At 40.8% G+C, this 25,879-nt stretch overlaps 1 pseudogene; it reads left to right on the top strand.

Moving 5' to 3' along the window:
• The first annotated feature begins 3,093 nt into the window (after positions 1 to 3,093).
• Positions 3,094 to 16,388, top strand: LOC144254874 (pre-mRNA-splicing factor RBM22 pseudogene; annotated as a pseudogene).
• The last annotated feature ends 9,491 nt before the right edge of the window (positions 16,389 to 25,879 follow it).

The raw sequence follows: 25,879 nt of genomic DNA, 5'->3' as shown, positions 1-25,879 counted from the left end.
AGTGCATCACTTATTCAACACGAATGAATTCACACTGGCAAAAAGCCCTATCAATGTAATGAATGTGGAAAAGGCTTCACATCTATTTCACGACTCAATAGACATCCAATAATTCATATTGGTAAGAAGTTTTATAATTGTAATGAATGTGGCAAGGCCTTAAGTTCCCATTCAACTCTTATCATTCATGAGCGAATTCACACCAGAGAGATACAATGTAAATGTAAAGTGTGTGGGAAAGCCTTCAGGCAGAGTTCAGCTCTCATTCAGCATCAGAGAATGCACACTGGAGAAAGACCTACAAATGCAATGTGTGTGAGAAAACATTCAGGTGTAACTCATCCCTTAGTAATCATCAGAAAATCCATACTGGAGACAAACCTTATCAATGTGGGGAATGTGGGATGCCATTTGGCCAAAGTTCAGCCCTTATTCAACATCAAAGGATTCATACAGGAGAGAAACCCTTTAAATGTAATACTTGTGGGAAAACATTTAGACAAAGCTCCTCATGTATTGCACACCAGAGAATTCATACAGGGGAGAAACCCTATGAGTGCAACACATGTGGGAAATGTTTCAACCACAGGTCATCCCCTTACTAATCACTATAAAATCCATATGGAGGAAGAACCCTAGAAAGTAGATTTGCATGTGTAAAAGCCTTAAACCAAAGCTCATCAGAGAATACATACTTCAAGGGTGATGTAATAAATGTAATGGATATTGAAAAAGCCCATAATCATTTAGTGTCCATTAGCTATCAAATCCCATGGACAAACCTTGATTATGTAATAGCTAAAAGGAAAGCATTCATAACTGTCACTTTTTAAAATAACTTGAGAATTCATAAGTGGAAACACTAACTTTGGGCATTTGTAAAATAAAAGGTGTTTGATTTTCCTCTTTCCTACAGCAGTGTAGTCTAGCTATCACATGTGATCATCATAAACATCAAGTGGGTAGGGATTTCTCTGGTTTTCTCATAAAAACACCAAACTCTACACTGGTGATAATTTTTATAATATTTTAGTAGCATATGAGTGAATGAATCAAAGAAATTATACATTGCTAATGAAAAGGACCAAAATAAAAGATTAAAATAAGCTGTAAACTACCTCTCAGTCTCTGGGATTTATCCTTTTCTTGTCTTAATGTCAAACTTTGCACATGGATTTCATTTAAAATAAAAAAAGATTTCAGGGGCTGGGATTGTGGCTCAGTGGTTGAGCGCTTGCCTCTCACATGAGAGACCATGGGTTCGATCCTCAGCACCACATAAATATAAATAAACAAAATAAAGATATTGTGTCCATGTATATCTTAAAAAGTTTTTTAAAAAGATTTCATTAAAAGAGAAAGAAAAATCTGGTCTCTGATTTAGTAATTACTGTGAATTGAAAATTTCCACCTAATTTTTCTTTTAAGAAAAAAAAAATACTTTGAAATTATTTATTATGAAGATATACCCACTAATATCTTGTGAGCTGTCACCTGGGGGTATTAAATACAAAATAGGCAACTATTTCAATTTTAAAGCTACTATGAGGTTTTTTCATTAAAAAATAAAATAAAATTTAGCCAGCCTCAGTAATTTAGCAAGGCTCTAAGCAACTCAAAAGCTCAAAAAATGTTTCTGTGGTGTGAATGCTCTTTCTCAAAATATTCTTATGTTGAAATTCTAACCTCTGAGGTTATATTAAGAAGTAGGGCCTTTGGGGAGGTGATTAAGTCATGATAGTGGAGTCCTTGTGAATGGAATTTATGCCCTAATAAGATAGTCCCAGACCTGGTGAGGTGGCCCACACTTGTAATCTCAGCAGCTTGGGAGGCTGAAGGCAGGAGGATCACCAGTTCAAAGCCAGCTTCAGCAACTTAGCCAGGCCCTAAGCAACTTTGGAAAGACCTATCTTAAAATAAAGTTTTTTTTTTTTTAAGGGTTGAGTACATAGCTCAGTGGTTAAGCACCCCTGGGTTCAATCAACGATACCAAAAAAATATATATCCCTGGTGTAACTTCCTCTGTCCTTTAATCAGAGGATGCCTGCTGAGAGCCATTGCCAAGTAAGAATGATACATGGCATGACCCAGGTCATTTGCAGTGACATTGCATGTAAGGTGACTTTGCTCAAGGACCAGGGTGGATCCAGGTTTAGGGTGTGTCCTGCTGGGATTAGGGAGTATCCCGCTCCTTGGGTTTAGGGCGGTTCCAGGTTTAAGGTGTACCCTGCTGGGAATAGGGCGTATCCTGCTGCCACAGGCACTTCTGCTCCTTGAGTTGCCCTTGAGTTCTCTCGGGATTCAGAGAGTTTTTTGGCATACAGAGCCCAGTGGAGGTGTGGATTTCCCCAGAACGTGCTTGTAGGGTGCCGGTGTGAGTTTGGGAATAAAGAGTTGCTGTTTGAATCTACAAGGCTGTGAGTGGCTCATGATTTTGTGCCCAGCCAGACTGCAGCAGATGCCATCTTTGAACCAGATGATCCTCATCAGACAACCGACTAGCACCTTAATCCTGGACTTCCCAGCCTCAACTGTGAGAAGTTTCTATTGTTCAAAGTTACCCAGTCTCGGATATTTTGTTATAGCAGCCCAAATAGACTGTCATATTATTTTATTAATTATTTTATAAACTTGGTGTTTTTCCCTCCAAATGCTAGTGATCAAACCTAGGGCCTCCTGCATACTAGGCAAGCACTATATACTACTGAGCTACACCCCCAAACCCAGTATTTTTTTTTATCCCTGCTTCGAGGTGTGTACTGTATTACACATTGCAAATTTTAAGAAGAAAGGCACAGACCTTCCTTCAAGAAGCCATGGAGTAGGAGAAGAGAAAGGAGTTGAGGGACTATCAAAGGAATAGGGAAATGTGTCACTGTATATAACTGCTTGTTTTATCAGACAAAACAGTTTAATTATGTCAATATGTTGCAGTGCAAGAATGTTGTAAAGTTTTGCACCGGATGAAAAAAGAGCTGTAGGGGGCCTGGAGATATCAAAGAAAGCTTTGCAGAGGCAGTGAGGCCTGAGCCAAATTTCGGAATGATAAAAACTCTTGCAAAATGAGATAAGCATTTCAAATAAGTAAACTACATGTGCAAGAGTACAGGTGAGTAATATGGCACATTAGGAAACGTGTGTAGAGCTAGTGAGCAGAAGAATAAAAGATATTAAAGCCTGAGGAGAAGGCAGAGGCCACATAACAAAAGGCCTCATTTGCCATGGTAAGGAACTTGTGTTTTATCCTAAAATTAATATTCAGCCAAATGTGTGAGGCATGCCTGGAATCCCAGTGACTCTGGAGGCAGAGACAGGAGGATCACAGGTTCAAAGCCAGCCTCAGTAATTTAGCAAGGCTCTAAGCAACTTAGCAAGACCGTGTCTCAAATTTTTAAAAAGAGATGAAGATGTGGCTCAGTGGTAAAGCCCTTCTGGGTTCAATCCCAGTACTAAAAATAAATAAATAAAATTATATTACTATCAAGCAAGAAAATTTGTTCAGCAACAATATATAGAGGATCAATTTAGGAGGAGGTTAAAGAAACCTAGATAGACTGATGCCTAGAAATTTAGACTATTGTGATTCAAGTGATAAATGAATGAGAATACAAATTCAAACAAATGCTGCATGGATGAAGAATAGGAGACAAATGATCCTTTATTAGAATAAACAGGGTTATCCCAGGCAAATAGGAGAGGGTGTTGAGTGACAAGAAAGCTAATCTGGCCCACAGATAAGGCTGCCAGACAGATGTCCTATATTTAATGATTACATCTTGAATCCTGCACTGTCAGGACACCTTAAATGTATTCAGAAATTTTCTTCCAATTAGTAAAAAATCAGTAGTTAGAGCTATTTTTCTGCCTCTGTAATTGTCATTTAAATCACCTAAGTAGCAACACAAGCTGAAATCACCTCTACCAAGTGATCTGAGCAACCCTTTATGATATCTTCTGTATGTTTGGCTAAGGAAAGATGAAAGAGAACTGAGAGTTGAAAATACTTGCTTTCCATCTTAAAGAAAGGATAAGAATATTGTTTTGGCCAAAGTCCCAAGTTGTAAACAAGTAATTATTAATAATTAGATGTCCAAACAGCACACATGCTCTAAAACCAGGGCCAGACTTATTCCAGTGGACCTCCTTCTGAAAGTTAGGAAGTTAATGCCAACCTCTAGCTTCTGAAAGACCATCATCAGTTTCATGCTTCTAGTCAACAATCAGAAAGGACCTCACTTCAGAAACCATGTTCCTGAAAGGACACCAGTCAATACCCTATTCTAGTGACCACATTAACACAGTTGAAAATCGGTCCTGTTTATAAACGCTCCTGCTTCTAAAAATCCACCAATCCTGGATACTGAACTTTAAGAACCTTGGATAAGATCAGATTTGGCTTTCTTCAGAGAGACTGTTCTTGCAAGTGCAGCTCTCCTGTGCAGGAACACGTGAAGCTCAACTTTTCTCCATATCAAGTTTAATTTATGGTTGAGTTTGCAAGTCTGCAACCATTTCAACAGTTCAACTTACTGTTAATTTACTGTTAGCCTCATGAATGAGACTACTAAACTCAGTATTTTAAATTCTTGCAATGATTGCTATAATCTATTTTATATATTTTGGTAAGAACACTTAACTTTACATCTACCCTATTATCTATTTTTATTTGTGTATATTTGGATCTCAAATTCAAGTGCAAATTTTTTATTAATTTTAAAAACTTTGGGTTTTTGTTGAATGAAGGGAAAATCCTTTGAAGCTCTTCAATATGCAGTTGGTTATTTAGAATCAAAAACAATGGCTAGTCAGATGTATACTCCAGCATACACTAATAGCTAAGCTAAGAGGTATATGATTTCCTCAATTTGTCCTGTAGAAATGGATAATGTAACAAATTTCCTGATTTAAAAAATTCAGATGAAAATAAAATAATCACAGCAGAAGTTGTAATGACCTTCCACACTATATTTCATTTCCTCAATCTTTCCAGGACAAATGACCAGCTGAACACACCAAAGGTATTCTCTGATTTTGAAATTGCAAACAAATTTTCAAGTGCCAGAAAAAAAATCTGCAATAATAAAATGTAATAGCTCTTCTTACTATTATTGAGATTATTAAAGATTTAAAATGCCTCATCTTTTTTTTTTTTTTTTTTTTTTTTTTACAAATAGCTCTATAAGGGGAAAAATTTCTCTGAGTGATACTTTACTCCTGAAAAATCTTTCTTGGTAGGCTATTTTATTCCTTCCCAATGAGACCTCAGAAACAATACAAAATTTTTTCAGAAACTCATTTAATTGAGTTGAGTGAAGTAAAATTGTACCACTTTGGTTGAGGACAAATTTAGGTAGATGCATAAAAGTGTAAATAATTTTTAGTCAAAATTAAAGCAAAGTATAAAAGATTCTGTGAAAGGTGTTGGCTGTCCTTCCTGTATTCTGCATTTCTGCATAATGCTACACAGACACCTGTTAGCCTCCTATTAACACTGGTCCAATCATCTGGAATTTGTTTCCTTAATTCAGCATTTAAACTGAGCAGTTAAAAGGATTTTTGTTATTTTGTTGGCATTCAGAATTTCTTGATTCAAAACTTATTGGGACTTAGAGTTTCAGCCCTGATATGTAAACATCTTGGAAGTCATCGCTCCTCCTTACAACAGAAAACGTTGGTCAAACTGAAAATCAATAATAGTTTCTTTCTGTTACAGGAATGGGACCTTCTAAAAAACTGAAGCCACATGAAGACACCTCCACTGGATATGTCAAGAGCTTTGTAATGTTTTGAACAACTAATAAAAAAAAGACACCAGCACTAGGAAGCACTGACTTTTGTGATCAAATCATAAAGATTTTAGACATGTTGCTCAGAGTAACAGGCAATGAGTTTATTAGGACTAGGAAAGGGGACACCCTCAAGGGAAAGGGAGACAGTGTGCCTCTCCTGCACTTAAGTTTTATTTGTGATTCCACAGAAATTTCCAGAGAGTCCCGCCAAAGTCCACCTCTTGACTTTTGACTGACAACAGATTGACATCAGACTTTCAAGTCCCCACTGCCATGACAACTCTAGGTCACCTTGGCCCATGCTGACAGTTCTAACTTTGATATTTAACCATAAATTCTTAAAGCCAGGAAGGGCTGTGGGTAAATTGTGACATTATTTCAGGCCTGCATTTCTCCTGCAGATAACAGATAGTTTGCTGAGGAATGTGACATATCCTGTCCACTTAAGCCAGGCAGAGCTTCAGGTAAATTGCTTCTTGGAAAAGAAAGCATGTGGGGGTCAGCACAGTGGGCTCATTTTATAGAATTATTCCCTTATCCTCATGTTCCCATCACTGGCATCCATGTGTCCCCAATCATTTCTATGTTTCTGAGAACTGAGGTCACAACACTGTAATCTGTTGATAAAGGCATACCCAGAAATAGCTGAAATCTGTTTGTTTGGAGCAGAAACTACTGGAGCCTTAAACTGGTGGGAAAACTTAAATGGTAATTTTGATGAATTGCCAGATGTTGAGTATGTAACAGATTGAAAGTGTGAGAACCTGCTGGGGCCCACAGTCTTATGGGATTCCACCATACTTCCATTGCAAACTAGATTGAATTCCACTTGGTTCCAGGAACCCAACTATATTCACATAGTGATGATCTGAGAAATATCAGCTCTGCAGCGGGTGAGTAACTGTTGTGACACACAACAGACACTAGTATGGCAATATGTAAATCAATGGAAGTGTAACTGATGTGATTCTGCAATCTGTATACAGGGTAAAAATGGGAGTTCATAACCCAGTGAATCAAAGTGTGAATTATGATATATCAAGAACTATGTAATGTTTTGAACAACCAACAATAAAAAAAAAAAAGAAGAAATACACCCAGTCTTCACCACCGGGTGGGTGGGGGGTGGGGAAAAGAACTACAGTCCAGCAGGGGGAGAGTTTGCCAGATTCTTAGGCTAACTGGGGGAAGGACATTTCTTCCATTTTTCTCCCTCTAACCTTCAAGGACAGATTTGGGGATGTTGCAACCAAGAAAGTAAGGCAAGGAGGCAAAAAGCTGTACCACCAGAGGGACACCTGAGCAAATCCCAGCCACTACATGGGCACACTGACACTCAGACTTAATTGGAAGGTGTAGAATGCACTCCACAACTTTCACTCATACAAATAGTCCAGTATAACACTAGATTACACAGAAAGAGCCACAAGATGCAGACCTTCCTTGTGGAAAAGTAGTTAAAGTGAAGACAAAAACAAAATGCCAGAGGAATTTGAAGCCTCTTGCACCTATGGCTAGCCAATTCTCAGCCTACTAAACATGAAGCTAGCAGCATATTAGAAGGATTGTACAGCATGATCAAGGGAATTTACCCCAGAAATCCAAATCATTGATTGATTTTCCACATATGAAAATCTATGAAATATAACAGAGCAAAGGGAGAAAAACATGTTTATCTCAATGCAGAAGAAGCATTTCACAAACTCCAACAGACTTCCATGATAAAGGAACTGAACTAACTAGGAATAGAAGGGAACTTCCTTAACATGGTTGAGGACTCTTATGTAAAACACACAACTAACATCATACTCCAAACTTCTCCCCAAAGATCCTGAATATTACAAGTGTTCATTTTTTGCCACTTCTACTCAACATTGTACTGGAAGTTCTACCCAGAGCAGTTAATCAAGAAAAAAGAAAAGCCATCCAAACTAGGGAAAATTTAAAAAAAAGAAAGAAAGAGAAAGAATAAAACTATATTTGTAAGTGATATGACTTTACATATAGAAAGCCCTAAGTATTCCTAAGAATCAAATAGAGCTCATAAGTGAGTTTAGCAATTTTGTAGGATACAAGATCAACATGCAAGAAAAATTATTTCTATATACTAGTAATAATCAACCTGAATAGGAAATTAATGAAATTTCTTATACAATAGCATCAAAAAGAACAAAATACTTAGGAATAAATTTAATCAGTAAGGTGCAAGACTTCTACTCTAGCAATCAAAACAATGTGGTTTGATGCATAAAGCTAAATATGTAGATCTATAGAGAGCCCCAAAATAAACCTACACATATAGAATCAATTGTTTTAATCTCTTCAATTAATTTACTGAGATAACTGAATACACCAAAGAATGAATCTGGATCCCTTCTGCATCAAAATTAACTTTGAGTGAAACAAAACTTGAATGTGAGTGCTAACACTAAAAAATCTTAGAAGGAAACATAGCCAAAGATTTGCATGACTTGAATTAGATGAATTTCCTAGGTATACCATAAATCAGACTTCATCAAAATTGAAATCTTTTGTGTATTAAAAGACACTGAGAATAAAATACAATCCAAAGAAAATGGCAAGTATTTGCAAATTTTATATCTTCTAAGTGCCTCCCATCTGAAACATATAAAGAAATCTACAACAAAACACCAGTTTATTTAAAAATAAGCAAAGAACTTCAATGGACATTTCTCCAAAGAAGATATACTAAGAACCAATAACTATATGAACAGATTTTCAACATTATTAGTCATAAAAGAAATGCAAATAAGAGCCACAATGAGATATTACATCATACCCATTAGGACGTCCATTATTTAAAAAAAAACAAAAAACAGTAAATAACAAGTGTTAGTGAAGATATGGAGAAATTAGAATTCTTATACATGCTAATGGAAACAAAAATGGTGCAGTCTCCATCACATACACTATGGTTGTTCCTCAATAATTTTAATACAAAATTATCAAATGACCCGACAATTCTTCTAGGTCTATACCCATTTGATTGAAAACAAATGCCCACACAAAACCTGTACACAAATGTCCACAGCAGCACTATTCACAAATGACAAAAGATGTAAACTACCCACATGTCCATCACTTGATGAGTGGATAAACAAAGTGTGGAATAGCTATACAATTGAATATTATTCAACAATCAAAAGGAATAAAATATTAACACATATTATGACTCAGAACCTTGTAAAGATTTTGTCAAGTGGGCTGGGGTTGTGGCTCAGTGGTAGAGTGCTCGCCTAGCATGTGCAAGGCCGTGGGTTCGATCCTCAGCACCACATACATTAAATAAAAAAAGAAAAGTATTAAAGTTGTTCTTAAAAAAAAAAAAAAGATTTTGTCAAGTGAGAGAAGCCAAACACAAAAGGCCACATGTTATCTGATTCAATTTATGTACCATCTTCTGAATAGGTAGATGAAGATTTGTGGGAACAGAGGAACAGGGAGAGATTACATAAGGGCACAAGATTTTCTTTTGAGGATAATGAAAATGTTCTAGAGCTAGACAGTGGTAATGGTTTTTCAACATTGCAAATGTGGTAAATGACACTGAATTGTAAACTTAAATTTACTAAAATGGTGAATTTATGTCACCTGTACTTTACTAAAATAGTGATAATAAAAGGGCACAGTAATTAGTAGGTATTCAACATATAGAAGTAATAATAATAAAGGTGATAACTATTCCATTTCTTATTTGAAAATTCTCTTTTAGTTTAAAAAAACAAAATAAATTAATCATTTTTTGGTCTTGGCATCATGCAGGCAGAACTCTCAAAAGGAACATTGTCTAGACATGCACTTATCTATAATAGTAGCCACTTTTCATTTATGGTTTTTATATTTGCAATTTTAAATCAAAATTTAGTTTTTTACCTGCACTAGTAACAGTTCAAATTTCAATATCTGGTGGCTACCATTTTGAGTAAAGCAGATAGAAAAGGCACTTCCCTCACTGTGGGAAGTTGTATCAAACATTCCTGGTCTAGATCTAGAGATTCTCTCTAACAGTAAATCCCTCCTAAAGCAAATGTCTCAAGTCAAGCAGAATTTCCCAGTGCTGGCAAACAGGCAGCAGCAGTCTCCTGTTTCCTTCTCACCACATCAATTGGCTTCTGGGTTAGTCAGATTTTCCTTGTGTAACCAAAATACTGACAAACCAACTTAGAGGAGGAAAAGTATGTTTGGGGCTCATAGTTTCAGAGGTTCAATCTACAGGCAGCTAACTCCAAACTCCATCACTTTGGGCCCAAGATGAGGTGGAACAACATAGCAGAAGGGCAGCAGTGAAAAAAAGTTGTTCACCTCCTGGTGGACAGGAAGCAGAATGAGAAAGGCAAAAGAGAAGCAGGGAAGACGAAGCTTTTGAGGTATACCCCCAGTGACCCACCTCCTATAGCCAGGCCTTATCTGCCTACAGTCCCCACTCAGTCCATTGAAAGGTGGAATGACTGGTTAGGTTACAGCTCTCACAGTCTAATCATTTCACCTCTAACTATTCCTGCCTTAGTGCAAGAGCTTTTGGGAGACATGTTTTATTCAAACATAAGAGCTTCACAGTTCCTAATGATTTACCTAATGTACCAAGTACAGCGTGACCCCTTTCCTTTCCCAAACCAAATACAATGAAACAAATTAAATGAGATGAACAGCATCTCTCTCAAACCCAGATACTAACAGAGGGAAGCCAAGAATCAGGGAGGGGGTTCAGCTTCCCAGGTGACTTAAGATCACTGTTTTAGTTCATTTGATGTGGCTTTAACAGAATACCACAGACTACACAGTTAACAAAGAAATGTATTTCTGACAGTTCTAGGGACTAGGAAGTATGGGGACCACATGCAGAGATGGCCTTCTTGCCATGTCAGAGCATGGCTGAAGGAATCACATGGAAATAAAACACACAAGAAAGAGGAAGGGATGGCTGAATTCACCTTTATAATAAAGCTACTCTCTAAACAATGAACTCACTGCAATGATAACAACATTAACTCATTAGTGAGGGCCGCCCTCTGCATGATCTAGTTTTCTCTTAAATGTCTCACCTCTCAACATGGTTGCACTAAGAATTAAGTTCTCAACACATGATCTTTGGTAAACATGTTCAAACCATAGCATCTGCCATTATTTTCTCTCCAGACTCTCACATATTCTTAGTTCTCAGAGGATCATTTACCATCTTGGAGCAACTTTTAGTTTCAGAAACCACAGGCTGTAAATCCTACTGCCTTCAGCATCTTCTAGCTTTGATATAACATTACTGAGTCTCCATTTCTCCCTTGTGAAGTGAAGTAAATGATGAAATTTCTACTACCTAACTCCTCTTGAAAGTTACCTAAATAAAAGAGACAAATGGCAGCTGCTGTGTCTCTTACAACACTTTTGTGTACATTTTCAGGGGAAAAAAAAAGAAATCGAGTTGACTTCTCTCAACAGAACCCATATTCATAAGCCTTTGTCTCAAATTTTTATTACTTAAAAACATATTTTTGCTGGGTGCAGTGGCACATACCAGTAATCTGTGATGTTTGGGAACTTGGGAGGCTGAGGCAGGAGGATACCAAGTTCAAAGCCAGCCTCAACAACTTAGTGAGACCCTGTCTCAAAATAAAAATTTTTAAAAGGGATGGGGATGTGGCTCAGTGGTAAAGTGCCTCTGGGGTTAATTTCTGGTACCAAAAATAAAGAAAGGATAAAACACATATTTTTCATTTTTTATACATAATCAAAATATGACAAAATGATGGGACTTGCTCTTCCAGGGAGTTGAGAGTTCTGTGAGAAATAGGTGGCCATAGGCCACTAGAGGGCCCCCATTCACTAGGGCCTATCTGTAAAATGAATTCAGAAGGAATCACTGAGCTCCAGAGGCAGAGACAAAGCCAGGCAAGGTGTCACATGCCTGCAATCCCAGCAACTGGAGAGGCTGAGGCAGAAGATTGCAAATTTGAGGCCAGCCTCAGAAACTTAGCAAGGTCCTAAATAATTGCATGATACCCTGTCTCAAAATAATAAAAGGAATGAGATATAGCTCAGTGGTAAAGTATACCTGGGTTCAATCCCCAGCACCCAAAAATAATAATAATAATAATAATTAGGGAGGAGACCAAGTTTGTGCATGAAATTCCAAGCAGCACAGGTGGGTAAGGACCTTCTGAAGACAGATCAGTCATATGCAGGCATGAGTTGGGGTATATTTGGCCATGATTTGAGTATTCACATAAGCCTGCTACCAAGAAAGGGCTTGCTGCTCAATGCACAAAGAAGTCAACACTGTTAACACTGGTTCTTGAAAGAAGAGCTTCATTGAAGGATAACAGTAAGAACATCCAACCCTGATCAACCAATAGCCCCAGTAAGGGGAACTAGGGAGCTGATTGGTCATTACCAGGAGTCTTGGTGGAGTAACTTGCAACCAGCAGGTGGGTCCAGGTAGAACTGATGGATAATTCTGGTCCATCCTACAACTGTTAATGGCACCACTTACCTCTTAGGTCCACAGGCCCTGTTCTTTTTTCTCAGGTTCAACTAATGAGGAACTTTGCCAGGCCCTCAAGGTCATTTTAGTTCAGGTCCTAGGGTTCTGTGCCTGTATCCTATAAATTTTGAGGATGTGTTTAGAAACAAGGAAGTTTCTATTTTGCAACTCAGTTTCAGACCTAGTGTGTCACTAGAAAAGATCCAAGGTGTTCCCAGAGAGGGGGTCCTCAGCTCAGGATGAGTGGGGTCCTTGACAAACATCATAGAAAGGAACTTAAGGACATGTCAGCTAGAGGAAAAGACAAAAATTTATTTAGGAAGGAAGAGACACATTCAAGGGAGGATGTGGGCTGTCTTGAGGGTGAGCAGTAGCTCCTTAGTCTGGGGTGTTCATATTTATAAAGGGACAGTAATTAGGAGGTGGGCTAGAGGTGAAGTCAGGGTGAAGTTAGATAATCTCGTGCCAGCTTTTCCTGCACGTGCACGTTGTCTTCACATCCTAGTACTCTTTGTGGACAAGGACAAATGCTTATTTGCTTACAGGTTGATTGTTTTGCCTTCTAGTGATTCATGGGCACTTCTCTTTTGAGATTCAGTGTATTTTTTTTCTCTGTATTTCCAGATCCCCACCTCAAGTGACCCTTTTTCTCTTGAGTCTATGTCTGACAGGGATCAGGGCTCTAGGTACCCAAATGTTCCCAAGCCTAAACTAAGCTATATTCTGAAGTACAGCCCAGTGCTCTAGGCACACCATGGACTTGAGACACAGTCCCACTGGAGTTCCTATCCATTCACCAGGGGTATGCATAATGGAACCTCATGCACAAACCATCAAACATTTCCAGTTCTCCATCTGCCACAAGACACTAGGGACAACTCTGTACAGCACACCAGGAGTCTGAATGGAACACCATGGTGCATATCCCCATGATGACCACAAAGTGAACAACATCTCTAACCCCACCTACCTCCAGAATCCAGCTAAGATTGTTGGATTGTTCCCAGGTGACAAAGCCAAGTCAGGAAGACGCACTGGGAATGAGTGACAATCTGGGGCTCTGCATATGAGAGGAACAGAGTTGGCAAATGCATTTCTGGTGGAACAGCATTTCCTGAGCAAGAAACTATGGCAGAATGTCCAGAAGGCCCACTGCCAAAGAGGTCTGTTTCCTTCATTAGGTCCCACCTCCCAACACTCCTGTATTAGGGATTAAGTTTCCAACACAGGCTTTTGGGGAAACACATTTAAACCTATTGCCCTTCTCGGACTATTCCCTGAAGACCTTAAAAGAGCGCACTACAGGGATGCTGCCACATCGATGTTCATAGCAGCACAATTCACAATTGCTAGACTGTGGAATCAACCCAGATGCCCTTCAATAGATGAATGGATAAAAAAAAAAATGTGGCATTTATACACCGTGGAGTATTACGCAGCACTAAAAAATGACAAAATCACGGAATTTGCAGGGAAATGGATGGCACTAGAGCAGATTATGCTTAGTGAAGCTAGCCAATTCCTAAAAAACAAATACCAAATGTCTTCTTTGATATAATGAGAGCAACTAAGAACAGAGCAGGGAGGAAGAGCAGGAAGAAAAGATTAACATTAAACAGAGACATGAGGTGGGAGGGAAAGGGAGAAAAAAAGGGAAATTGCATGGAAATGGAGGGAGACCCTCATTGTTATACAAAATTACATATAAAAGGTTGTGAGGGGAATGGGATAACAAACATGGAGGGAAGTGAATTACAGTAGATGGGGTAGAGAGAGAAGATGGGAGGGGAGGGGAGGGGGGATAGTAGAGGATAGGAAAGGCAGCAGAATACAACAGTAACTAATATGGCAGTATGTAAAAATGTGGATGTGTAACCGATGTGATTCTGCAATCTGTATTTGGGGTAAAAATGGGAGTTCATAACCCACTTGATTCTAATGTATGAAATATGATATGTCAAGAGCTTTGTAATGTTGTGAAAAACCAATAAAAAATGAAAGAAAGAAAAAATAAATAAATAAACAAAAGAAGGCAGGAGGGATTCTCACCTTCCTGGGTAATGGGGTCTGCAGTCCTTTTCTCCCTGCTCCCTTCTTCATTCTTAGTGCTTGGAGGCTCATTGACTATCATGGGACACCTTTTAGACTCAGGGATGACAGCTGATCTTTGAATCCTGCCTTCACCTTTTTAAACTAGTGGTCCTTTTTTTTTAAACATTGCTGGGCCTCCCTTTTTGGTTGACAACATTTTAGTGGAAGCTTCTACTTTCAGTCTCTTTGATCACAATAACACAAATACATGGCAGAGTCTCTGTCTCTCTTACGTAACTATACATTTCCAAGAAGATATTTTTCAGTAGCAATGAATTTGTGCAGATCCTATTTTCATAAGATTCCCTCTTGCATAATTTGTATTGTCAGTTACATAGACACACCTATCACCTTATTTTTCACTTTTCTAACAAGGTCTAAGAAAAGTCAAAATAATAAGGATTTCAGTCCTTTGCCCAATATTGTTTTCCCAGAGAGATGATGAGCTCTGTGAGAATCTAATTTCCTGACTGTCCCATTAGGGCCCCCATTTACCAGCACCCACTATGGAAAAAAATCTTTGAGGTGGTTGGTACCCTCAGAGTTAATGTTTGAAATTCAAGCACATGGATAGGGCTCTGCCAGGCTCTGGGGCAGGGGGTCACTTGGAGATAAAGATTCTCAGAACCCTGATCCTTATTCCATTGAAAAGACAAGGCTTTATCACAGTTCTTTGCACAGATGACCCCTTCCCTAAAACCTACATAATAAAGATAACATTCAGAATTGAACTGAGATAGGAATTTGAAATTACAGGAAAAAAAGATATACTGAGTCTCAAAAGAAAAGTGCTCATGAATCATAGGAATGCAGAAAATTTTACCCATGAACTGTTGGAATGCAGAATAGGCAATTCAACCAGCAACCTTGGATGTGTCCTTGCTGGCAAAAAAATCACATGATGTAAGCACTAGGAAAACTAGCCCCAAAATTCAAAACTGGCCCCCAAAATCACTTTGCTCTGAATCCACTTCTAGCAGAGCCCCCTGGGCTACTATCCCTTCTACAAATATTAACATCCAGACCAAGAGTACTTCTCACTCTTCCCACATCCACCCTTAATGTGTCTCTGCCTTTCTAAATAAATCTGTCTCTGCCTCTAACTGATGTGTCCTTAAATTCCTTTCTGTGATGCTTGTCAAGGACCCCCACTTGTCCGGAGTTGAGGTCCCACTCTCTTGGAACACCTCCATCCTCCTTCAGTAACAGAACACTGGAAGTAGGAGAGTCCAGTTCCTATTTCTAATGCTACTACTGCCTCCAAAAGCTCTCCAGATGGCTCCCTGACTGGTTCCAACACCTACATCAGGCCAAACTAGGAGGAAATGTAGACTTCCCCCCATTCTATGCCAGATGTGTCTTGGAGAAAACCCATATATACCAATGACCAGAAAAAAACATGGGAAGTAATTTGAAGTTTGTGCCAAGTAATTTACAATATTTTATTGGTATGTTCCAGGGTCCAGATGTGTTTTAAGAAAACTGAAGTAAGCCAAACCTGAAGTGAACTGAAGTAGACCTGCCTCTCAGATCTACAGTATGCCCTATCCATCCAGGTACATGATGAGAGATTTGAAGGATGACACATCAAAGTCAGATGTCAAGCACTAAGTGCAAAAGAGATTTCTAACTGATGGAACACAGCCACTCAGCATGCTGGGGAAAGTCACATCCATCAGTGACATGCTGCCCCAACCATGCTTACTACAAAAGGAATTGGCCCCACATTTGCTCCTTCTTGGTGAAAGAAGAGTGTAAAGGAGGAGAGAAAAGGAGCATTCCATATAGAAATGAGCAGCCTACAGATCCAGATAGCCACCTCTGGGCTAGTCATACTATTAAAGACCAATATGGAATCAATGACTCTGGAGCATATAAACTTCTCAAGTGGGCTGCAACAAGACTTTACCTGAACCCTTCAGTGGACAAGATCATCACCATACTGGATATTGGTGCTGGGTAATACCATCATTGGGACAGATTTAAGAAGTCATTTGGAGAGATCTGGATGATCCTTATTGTACTCAGGTAGCAGTCACCCAGTTTGGCCTGGGGCCAGCTGCAGAAAATAACTCTTTAATAAGCTGATTGTCAATGGCGAACAAAATGGGAAAGAGGAAAAAAAATAGAAGGATGGAATCATAATCTTGGGGATCAAGCTAGAGCCTGTTCTAGGACTGACAAGGTGTATTTCTTCTCCTCCCACAGCAGCGGCAGAAGTGGCCCCTGAAAACTACTACCTCTTCCCATGTAGTCCCCCAGCTGTAGCAACCATTACCTCACTGCCACTCCCAGTGTGTGGGTCACCATGTTCCACCCAGTGAGAGCACCTTCTCCTTCCATGAGGGCTCCAGGACCAATCCACTATCTTTCTCAGGACCCACTGAGGATGGAAGCTCATGCCAAAAGACACAGCAGCACAGTATCACCACCCTGGGGTTCTGTGGAAGAAAGGGTCTCCGAGAAACCAATAGCTGAGGCAAGCATGGTGGTATATGTCTGGAATCCTGTGTCTTAGCAGAAGGATTGCCAGTTCAAGGCCAACCTCAGCAATTTGGCAAGGCCCTATATAACTAAATGAACCTCTGTCTCAAACTAAAAAATATAAAGGGATGGGGATGTGGCTCAATGGCAAAGTGCCCCTGGGTTCAATCTCTAGTACCAAAAAATACCCCCAAAATTCCAGCAGCTGATCTTGGAAGAAACATGTTTCTTTCTTGCTTTCTTGTCTGGGTATTTTCCATTGTCATCAAATGTGCAAATATGGGCAGTCAGAGAACAACAGCCAGTCTTTCCTATGTGTAGTCCAAGGATCAGTACTACAGATAAGCTGCCATGAAGTCTGCTGGTTATGCTGTTACATTCCTAAGAAAACCTAGTGCCTGTTCCTCTTACTTCTATGGGAAACAAGCAGCTACCAAAATGGAATGTCCAGCAGAATCATCATCCTAATTCTATGTTTGCTGCAGTCTGGCTGGGCACAATTCAGGAGCCACTTGTCAAAAGAAACAAACTTTATTTTTATAGCCACACACACCAAACAAAACAGCTCCTCAGGAAAAACCTTCAGAGCCCAACTGCCACCACTGCTTCCCACAAGCCTCTCCACCTCCCCCACTCCTCCTGCTCTTGAGGCCGATTGGCTGGGTCACATGGGCAGAGCCAAAAAAGTCCACCAATGAGTAGCTCTGTGGTCTGAAAGGGCAGGGAAACAGCCCGATGAGCATCACCGCAGAGGAGCCAATCAGTTGGCAGCTAGAAGTTGCTGGGGCCGCTGTGAGCCAATCATCAGCTGGCAGCTGGAAGTTTGCTGGCAGCTGGAAGTTTGCTGGCAGCTGGAAGTTTGCTGGGGCCCCTTCAGTTGTGGCTCTAACATATGTTCAATTTGTATTTGTCATTTTTTGGTGGGGAGATCAACCTGCAGGGAAAAAAATTGACCATATTTATGTTTATTGAGTATATCTCATTTTATCACCTAAAATTAAAGATGGCCCATACTAATTATGGTAGTGGCACAAAAGTGTGTCTTAACTCTTGAAGTCATATCCTCAGAAAAACAAATAGAAAGCAACCACCCAGCACAGCCCAGTTCTTTTCTTTCCTCTCTTTTACCTCGTTCATTACTAAAGGAATCTAATGGATAGTTTTATTTCTCTATGCCATCACCAAAAGACAGAAATTGCTTTCTATTTCTATCAGTTGGAGTTGTATGTAATTGAAGAAATCTGGTGTTTGGGATGAAACTTTTTTCCTCCAGTACTGGAAATTGAACTACCACTGAGCTATATCTCCAGCCCTTTTTAATTTGAGACAGGGTCTCACAATGTTGCTGAGGATGGTCTCAAACTTACAATCCTCCTGCCTCAGTTTCCTGAGTAGCTGGGATTACAAGCATGCATCATTACAGCATTGGGATGAAAATATTTAAAAGAACATCCTGAGGGGCTGGGGTTGTGACTCAGGGGTAGTGCACTCACCTGGCATGCATGAGGTCCTGTGTTCAATCTTCAGTACCACATAAAAATAAGTAAATAAAATAAAGGTATGAAGAAAAAAAAGAACATCCTGTACTACATTTTAACAAACAGAAATGAAATGCACTGCATTGTGTTTGAATAGAAGTCTTGGGGTTAGAACTGGAACTTTTATCTTCTATTTTTACTGTTGGTGTCTGCAACATCTCATTATCATTACTTAAGTCTGGGCAGGGAACTATCTCATTTTAGAATGTTTGAATGTAACAGAACTATAAAAAGAAAAGGAAGATTGATGTTGTGGTATGTTTTTTAATAACTAAAATAGGTCAATTTTCAACAAGATAAAAGAGCTGGCAACAAGTTGTCCAGATGCTGAGAAGCCTGTAAGGACTTCCACAGGAGTAGTCATGAGGCCAGCCAGAGGCCCCAGAATTAGTCCTGACCTTGTCTTTCTGAGAAGTTTTGGACCCTGGCCTGGACTAAGAGGAATATGTCTCCCCAAGCATGTCTCTTCCATGTCTTCCTTCATGGTCCTCAAGTAACTATATCAGATGGCCCTGCACACTGTGCCCTGAACAGGGTAGAAAATTGGGGACAGACCCATGGTCCTTACTTCACAAGAATGGAAAGAACTGAACACTGCTCCCCCACTGCTCACGTGCAGACCAATGGTCTTGAGGGACTAAGCTACTGACCCTCTTTGGGGCAAATTTGGCCCTTGAGAAGGGCAAGCCCTGAGGCAGGGGTGCAATGAGAGATTCCAGGTGACCTAACCCAGTTCTGAAGTGGTCTGTTCTCGTTGTCTCTTCCCTGTGCACCCAGAAGCCCCCACTTCCCAACACCATATAGGCCAGGCCCTTCCACCCTCTGCCACAGATGAACCATATTGAGGATGCCGAAGACTAGGAGGGGTCCTGGGAATCCTGGGTCTTCCATAGTCATCCCCACACTTGTTTCCTGTCCTTCTTACTGACCCCACTCCCTATGGGTCTGAAGTAGCAGTGGTTTACTTCTCCGGACTCTAAACCAGGTCCTAGACTTAAAGACAATTTGAACTTTGATTAACACTTCTCTTAAGAGGGTAGTGGGGTATTGTTAAACTACTACACAAAGACAAGACCATTGACTCCAATTTAAATCAAATTAAAGCAAGCTTGTAATTACGACCAGCCGGGGCTGTCTCTCCTGAAACCCATGGGGAGAGAAGAGCACCACAGCTCTCTAGTAGTGCAGCTTTATAGCACAGAAAGTTGCAAAGGTGTCTTGAGAACTTACAGATAATAGGATTTTGACAAGCATTACACAAAGACAGGTAATTGGTTAGTGATCCAGCAATTAGGGAGTAAATTTAGATCCTAACATCAGAATTTATGAGGCACCACTGGAGTTTCAGAGAAGGTCTTTATCTGGCCAGGGAAAGCCAGAATTTATGAGGCACCACTAAAGTTTCAGAGAGAGTTGTTATCTGGTCAGGGAAAGCCAGGCACGGGTGAGTTCAAGGCATGGGCAGGCATTCCAAGCAAGTTCAGAAATCACAGTAATTTATAGTACAGTCAAAATTAACTTTTCATGCCTTTGGGATGAGATGGCTCCTAATCATAAGAGGGAATTAGGGTGGGTTTATCAGTATCACTGTTGGACACATGGGACAAAGAGTTCTTTAGCATGCCTGCAAGAATTGTACGCCAAAAATTAAAAAAAAAAAAAAATAAGAGAGCTCATGAATAATGGCATAATTTGGTGTGAACATACTTTGTATAACAGAGTTATAAAAAATGTGCTGTGAATAGATAATTATGAATGTAATGCACTCCACTATTGTCATGTGTCAAGAAATAAATTTTAAAAAGAAAAAAAAGAATGCCTGCTGTAGTTGAGATCAGACTCACCTTATTTCAGATATCCAATCAACATTAATTTAGCTGGGTGTGATGGTACATGCCTGAAACCTCAGTGACTCTTGAGGCTGAGGCAGGAGGACTGCAAATTCAAGGGCAGCCTCAGCAATTTAGGTAGGCCCTAATCAATTTACCAAGACCTCTCAAAATTAAAAGTAAAAAAGGCTGGGGATGTTGCTCATTGATTCAGTACCCCTGGGTCCAATCCCAGTTCCAAAAAATAACAACAACAACAACAAAAATCTGGTTTTGTTTCTACCCAAAATGATTCAGTAGAAGCAATTAAAGTCTCAAATTCTTATGTCAATCAACACCCAAGTGTATATTCTGAGTGGCTCTGATTCAATCATGTGGATTTTATTTAAATTCTCTTCCTTTGTAGGGGATGATACCAGTACTGAGAGATAACAAAGGATGTACCCAAGATCACAGGGCAAGCTGTTTGGACTCAAACAAGAATGTTAATCCCATTATTTCAAAACTAGAAATGACTGAAATGATCTTCTGTAGTCTTTTTTTCCCCTAAGGACTGGGGATTGAACCCAGGGGCAGCCTATATTTTGAGATAGGGTCTCACTAACTTGCTGAGGCTGGCCTTGAACTTACAAACACCACTACTCCTACCCGACCTCTGCCCAGAAGATGGAATTACAGGCATGTGCCACAGCACCCAGTTCTTACCTAGTCTTGATTAGTCCCAAAGGATTTACCTCCTACTACCATCACATTAGTGGGCAAGGCTTCAATGTATAAATTTGGGGAGGACACAAGCATTTTGGTTGTGACACCCATTAATCCTCAATTACTTTTCTCTAGTTTTCTCTCCATCCAGATCTTGAATTCCATAATTTTGGTTGCATAGATTTAATGAATATTATTTGTTGCTGTTTAAAAGAAAGTAAATAATTAAAATAAATTAAATATTTTTTTTTTTAAAAAAATGGTGATTTTTCTATCTGTTTAAGTTTCTTCTAAGGCTGGGATCATACCTCAGTGGTAGAGTGCTTGCCTAGCAGTCACAAGGCCCTGGGTTCAATCCCCAGCACTGTCCTCCCAACCCCCCCACCCCCAGCAAACAAAGAAGTTTCCTCTCATAATCTTGAAAATACAAGCTGCTCTAAAACACGATGAAATCCACTCTCCTTTACAGACTTATATTGCACCATTGGGCTTGAAAACAACAGACCTGGCCCTGCCTTCAGAGAGGGACAGCAATGGGAGAGCCCTGGGCTATCACTGGTAGAACCATATCTCCTTAGGTTCTTTAGTATTCTAGTTCAAAGCTGTTAGAAGATGTCTTTAGAAAGTCTGACCCTTTAAATTATGCAGACCCTTGCCCTTAGGTTCCCTCTGCACATCAGCACCACAGAGGTGACATATGAGTGTGCCCCATGACTCTTCTTGCTCCTCATAACTGAGGGACAAAATAGTGGCCCTGAGGGACCTTGTCCTGGCCTTATGCAGAGTGGACACAGCCTCTCCATTAAGGCTGAAATTCAGAGATCAGAACATGATGTCCTCATGGAATGTGTCTCCTCTGTCCCTCGCCTTCAGCATGGTAAGGGTCAGCCTTGTCTGTGTGGAGGGAATTGCTGTGTACTTTTGTCTCCTTGATGATTCTCTCCAGCCTCTTACCTGCTATTTCAGATTCTCCTGGCACCACTTAGGTAAGAGAAATCATGCAGTCTCTCCCAACATTTCTTTCTTATTTGTTCCAATCTCCTTTGTTACATAACATTTAGTCCCTCTTAAATTTATTTTCCTTTGTCACTGGGGAACCTCAAAAGACTACACTTTTATTTGCAAATAAAATACTTTGTTGGCAACTACCTCTGGCTCACCCACTTATTTCTAACCTGTAGAGATCTTCTTTGGCATCAGAATATCAGTATCACCTTACACTTTCATTACTCCCACTATTTTTCTCCCCAGTATTCTACACCAATGCCATTATCATTTCAAAAAATAAGCCTCATATAATAATAATTTAATTTTTAATTATTCTTTTTTTTTGTGCCAGGCATTGAACCAGGGGTGCTCAGCCACTGAGCCACATCCCCAGCCATTTTTAATATTTTATTTATGTTAGGTGCAGGACAGGCTGAGTAAGCTGTCTGCAGGGCATGCCTAACAAAGTTAGCTGCAGGATGACCTGGCCACTCAAACCCTTTGTCTGATTCTTTATCACCTGTTTGCTTCAAGCCCAAATGTCCAAGCCCTTGCTCAAGGCTGAGCGCTTTGCCCCCCTGCTCAAGGCTGAGCACTTACCCCCTTGTGTGCCAACAAGGCAGCTTGCAAACCCAGAGACCCTGTTAGATTTAGGCAGCATAGTAGAAGGGCTATAAAAGCCTTCCCCAGCTACCCACCTCCCACTTCTTTTCTTCTTTCTTTCCTCTTTGTTGCACTGCTGCAATAAAGATCTCTTGGTTGCTCCTAGTGTTGTGGTCACTTTTCTTTCATTTGGTGCTGAAACCCGGGAGAGGGTTAAAACCCACTTTTAGGTCCCTCTTCCTTCGGAAGTGCCACTCACCAGATGACCTGAGCCCATTTTCTCGATCGCCAGAACTACATCCACCACGGCCTTTGATTGGTGAGTTTCCCCTTCCTGGAGTCCTAAACCCAATGGTGGTGTCAGGAGGATTTGACCTTTGATTGTCCGGCAAACCTCTTTGCCCACCTGCAGGGTGTATAACACCCCACCACAGCCTTTAAGGCCCTCAGGGATGCCTTCATAGGGCAGAATAGACTCCTGGGTTCAAAATTATTCCCTTCCATTCCCAGCTGGTAATTTACCAGCATAGGCTTTGTAGGTCTCCCTCAAAGAACTGTGTAACCTCCAGGGACACACAACAGAGAACTGAACATAACACCCCACCCATACCTTCACGGTGTGGTGGCTCTCCTAAAGTCCTAGTACTCACCTTTAAGACTCGGCCACCAGAGAAAACCTTAACCTCCTCTTCCTCCCTCTTCCCCAGTCTCTCTCTTTCCCCTTTTTCCAGCCCTGGGAGTATCTGGCCTCTCCAGGAGGGGTCCCGAAAAGCCTTGGCCAAGGTCTCCCATGGCTCCAGCTCTGGCTAGGATGAGAGCTTCAACTGTCAGGAATTGGTGATGACCAATCTCTGCATCTTGAACCTGCCACTAAGGCACTCCTGGTTTTTGGCTCTAGCGGGGACGCCCCTTTTGCCAATAAATCAGTTTCCTCCTTCTCTCTTATACTATCTTTGCGTCTCCTTCCTTCTCCCTTATACTATCTTTGTGTCTCCTTCCTTCTCCCCTATATTATGTTTGTGTCCTCTTCCCTCCCCCTTACACTATGTTTGTGACGTTGGTAACGTGTCCTCTCTGCCAGTCGACTCTCCCCTACAATGCCTCTTGGATAACCTCAAAACCCTCTCCTTGACACCAGACATCAAACCCAGAAAATTGATCAAATATAGCACCCAAGCCTGGCTCACTTATCCCTTAGACAACCAAAGCAGATGGCCCCCTTTTGGGTCCTTGGATCCCTCCATTCTAAGGGATCTCTACAATTACTGTGAGCATTCAAAAAAATGGGTAAAGATCACTTATGTCCAGGCTTTCTTCTTGCTCCGTTCCAATCCTGCTTTCTGCACCTCTTGCAAACTTCTACAAATTCTTCTAGCCTACCAACCAACCCTCCCACCACTGATCCCCAACTTTCTCCTTCTCTGGACTCATCCACTACTTTTGACCCTGCTGATGAACCTCCACCCTATCACCCAGCTCCAATAGATTCTCACCCTCAACCTTCTGCTCCAGACTCTCCACTGTCACCCTCACCTCAGCAAACTGACTTCTCCCCTCCACTCACTAGATCAAAAACCTAAACCAATGCCCTTCCTCAAATAATTGCCCCCATGCATGAGGTAGCAGGTGCTGAAGGCATTATCCAAGTACATGTCCCCTTTTCTATGGCTGACCTCTCCCAAATTGAAAACCAACTAGGCTCATATACTACCAATCCAGTTGTATATACCAAAGAATTCCAATATTTAACACAGGCCTATAGCCTCACCTCCCATGATGTCTATATGATCCTCTCCAATACTGGCACACCCCATTGGGCCCCAAGCAGTCTCAGACCAAAATCCCCTCTGGGACTACAACACCAATAACGGCATCACAAACTGAGATTATTTCACCACTTGTATTCTGGCAGGCCTAAAAAGGGCAGCCCAAAAAGCAGTTAACTTTGAGAAACTTCAGGAAATCATCCAAGATAAACATGAGAACCCATCAGCCTTTCTGGACCGCCTAACTAAGGCTCTCCTGCAATACACTAATTTGGATCCAGAAACCCCTGATGGCCAACAGTTACTAATGACTTATTTCTTTTCCCATAGTTTTCCTGATATTCGGATCAAACTTAAAAAATTAGAACAAGGCCCCCTCACTCCCCAGACTGAGATTCTTGCTACTGCTTTTAAGGTCTATCATAACCGAGATGAAAAGGCTAAACGCCTAAAGGCCAAATGCTGGCTCAGGCCCTCCGTGGGCCCTCTCAAAACTCATCTCCCATGTGGAAAGACCATCCCCTGAAACCAGCACCCCCTGGGGCTTGCTTTAAGTGTGGACAAGAAGGACATTGGAGCAGAGTCTGCCCCAATCCAAGGTCGCCTACCAGACCCTGCCCAAAATGTTCCATGATGGGCCACTGGACTTCGGGCTGTCCTCATACCCAAAGGGGTGCACGGCCAAGCCCTAGCCACCCCCATAACCTCGTGGGACTGGCCACTGATGATTGATTGGGCCTCAAGACTCCTGTCCCAACAAGTCCAATCACTATGCAGGAACCCAGGGTCCAAGTGATGGTTGATGTCACAAAATTTTCTTTTTAATAGACACTGGAGCAACATTCTCAGACTTAACAGGAGTTTTGAAGATCCTTACTTCCTTCTCAGTCCCCTATTGTTGTGGTAGGTGGACAAACAATGTATCCCAAACCTACCCCACTCCTACCATGCTTATTTTCAGGCCACCCATTCTCGCACTCCTTCCGTTTGATGCACCAATGTCCCATTCCCCTTTTGGGCACAGATTTTCTATCTAAATTTTAGGCTATTATTTCCTTTCTACGGTTTTCACCATCCTCCCTCCCCTCAATTATAGCCATGGCTGCCCTACAGGCTATACTAGATCATGCCCTTCCACTTCCACAAGATCAAGTAAACCAATTACCCCAAAACTGTTTTCTTTGTGTCTCCCTGGAAAGGCCCCTCCTGGCCTGAGTCCCTCTCAACTTCTCCTCATACTATCTCTCCCCCACTGGCAGTAAAATGCAACCTGCCTTGAACATCCCTTTGTGGGAACTCACACCCAGTAACACCAATTTCACTGCCTTGCCTCGATGGCTCTGCATCAGCCCCTCGCCACACATCCAACACGACAGATGCTGACATTACACAATTGCTTCTACCAACAAATACACAAATCCTGGAGACTTTCTTTGGTGTAATGGAACCTTAATGACCTATATCCCTGACAATATAACCACTCCCTGTTTTGCTGTCCAAGTAACCTCTCAGCTTACTTTATATAGCACCACAGAATTTGAACACTTATTCTCTCATTCTACTTTTTCATGCAGCAAGCGTGTAACCTTCC

Source organism: Urocitellus parryii, chromosome 1, assembly GCF_045843805.1.
Source record: "Urocitellus parryii isolate mUroPar1 chromosome 1, mUroPar1.hap1, whole genome shotgun sequence".
NCBI classification, from domain to species: Eukaryota; Metazoa; Chordata; class Mammalia; order Rodentia; family Sciuridae; genus Urocitellus; species Urocitellus parryii.
This window is presented reverse-complemented; position numbering and strand designations above follow the sequence as displayed.